The sequence below is a fragment of the Portunus trituberculatus genome, chromosome 19, assembly GCF_017591435.1.
Source record: "Portunus trituberculatus isolate SZX2019 chromosome 19, ASM1759143v1, whole genome shotgun sequence".
NCBI classification, from domain to species: domain Eukaryota; kingdom Metazoa; phylum Arthropoda; class Malacostraca; order Decapoda; family Portunidae; genus Portunus; species Portunus trituberculatus.
The window spans coordinates 11,453,438-11,455,937 of NC_059273.1; positions in this window are offsets into that span (position 1 = coordinate 11,453,438).

Genomic DNA, 2,500 nt, shown 5'->3' on the forward strand with positions numbered 1-2,500 from the left:
CTTTTTACAAATAATATGTACAAGTTTCAGTCTTTTTAACTTCCATCCTTAAGAGAAGAGTCACCACAGATAGATAAAATGAAAGCTCCACTCTCCCTTATAAAAGAATAGATAAAAGATAAATAAAAGCTTCAATCTATCTTTTTACAAATGATATGTAAAAATTTCAGTCTTTTTAACCTCCATCCCTAAGAGAAGAGTCACAACATATAGATAAGATACAAGCTTCACTCTCTCTTATAAAAAATAAATAAAAAAGATAAAAGCTTGCAAATAAATAAAAGCTTGCAAAAGTCTTCATACAAATAATATGTAGAAATTTCAATCTTTTTAATTTCCATCCCATCATTGCTGAACAAGAGGAGAGCCACAGCTGACACAAAAAGCTCCATGTAGTATTGGGGTGACGGGGGAAGGGAAGGGGAGGGACAAACACAGGCCGCCCATATGTCCAGGTTCAATACTTCCCTCATTTATTTTGGCGATGTCACTGGTTAATGGGGAAAGCAGTGACTCGTGGGAGGGTGTTTAATGCAAAATTGTGTTGACAAGTTGATGTTGAATGCTTTTGTTCGGCTGTTGATTAAGTATGTCAGAACGCTTTATAGGCTCTCTCTCTCTCTCTCTCTCTCTCTCTCTCTCTCTCTCTCTCTCTCTCTCTCTCTCTCTCTCTCTCTCTCTCTCTCTCTCTCTCTCTCTCTCTCTCTCTCTCTCGGTTCTGTATTCTGCTGGGAACTCGTCGCATCAAAGTAATTAAATGCTTTATAGTTTAGATAGTAAAATAGATTATCGTGTGTGTGTGTGTGTGTGTGTGTGTGTGTGTGTGTGTGTGTGTGTGTGTGTGTGCGTGTGTGTGCGTGTGCGTGTATACATGACCGTTTAAAAAGAAAAAGTGGAGTATAAACCTGAATAAATAAGTATGATATAAAACTTAACAATATCTGCTAAACTGAAAATCGGGGTCATTGTTTTATTTATTCAGCCATTTTTTTTTTATTCTGCTTCCCACTACCTGTTTGCGTCACTCACCTGTACGTGGGCTGGCCAGGTGTAACGTTAGCGCTGTACCTTTGCCTCAATACGAGACCTTTACCTGCCTTCCGCCACCTCCAGGTAACGTGGGAAGCGTCACTAATGAGTTTCAGGTGTCACAGGTGAAACTAGGAATAGTAATAATAAATGAACTGTTTTCTCTCATGATTGTCTTATTTTTCTTATTTTCTTTTATTGTGTTATTTTTAAGTGTCTTTCTTTTTCTTTTTGTCCTTATTCTCTTTTTTCTTATCCTCTTCTATTCTTCTCTTTCGTCCTGACTTCTTCCCTATCTTGCTCCTATCCTTCCCTCTCTCCTCTCCTCTCCTTCCTTCCTTCCTCCTGTCCTCCGTTCCCACCCTCTGTCTTAAAATAGAAGTGTAATAGAAAGAAAAATGGGAGAGAGGGAGATCTTTTTTAAGTACAGGTAAAAGTAGAAATGAAAGATTATGATTAATGAAATAATTACACACACACACACACACACACACACACACACACACACACACACACACACACACACACACACACACACACACACACACACACACACACACACACACACACACACACACACACACCTCTCACTGTAAATTATGCATGCAAATTATTCCTCCATCCTTACTTCCCTCTAGTGGATTCTTTCTCTCACTTTCCTCCATCTATCTGTCCCTCCTCCTCCTCCTCCTCCTCCTCCTCCTCCTCCTCCTCCTCCTCCTCCTCCTCCTCCTCCTCCTCCTCCTCCTCCTCCTCTTGCTCCGTCAACACTACAGAGAGCGGAGAAGTGGAGAGAAAAAGAGAGCTATATAAGAAAGAAGAGGAAGAAGGGAAGAAGTAAGGAGGGAGAAGGGACTGGTAGAATATATGTGTATGTAGAATTGCTTGGTAGATTAGTAGAAATTATGATGTAGATTAAGCTTCTGTGCAGCAATTTCCGGAGATTAGGTGTGGGGAGGGGGTGGTGTGCGCCTGGGTGAAGAATGATGATTATGGGCCAGTTCCACACTCGCCTTCTCTTCGTTGGTTAGTTAGCAAAAGGCGGCGCTTCTGTTATCGGGTTCCATAGTTACCGTGGTCCGCTAGTTCCCGTTAGGCAGCGTACGAAAACGTTGGATTTTTGAGTTTTTTTTTTTTTTTTTTTTTTTTGAGTTTTGTGTGTTTCTCTTTTCCTTTACTCCCTTTTTGTCATTGGTGTATTTATTTGTTTGTTTATCTATTTTCACTGTATTTGTTTCTCTCTCTCTCTCTCTCTCTCTCTCTCTCTCTCTCTCTCTCTCTTTCTCTTTCTCTTTCTCTTTCTTTCTGATGCGTTCTCCAAGTCTTTTAATTTCACCCTTAATTATTCTCTTCACTTCCTTTTCCTTCCCTTGCTTCTCTTGATTTCAGTTTCCCATCACGTCGTAATTTCTCCTTCCCTCTTCCTCTTGCCTTATATTGCTTCTAATTTCTCCTCCAGCTTTATCACTCT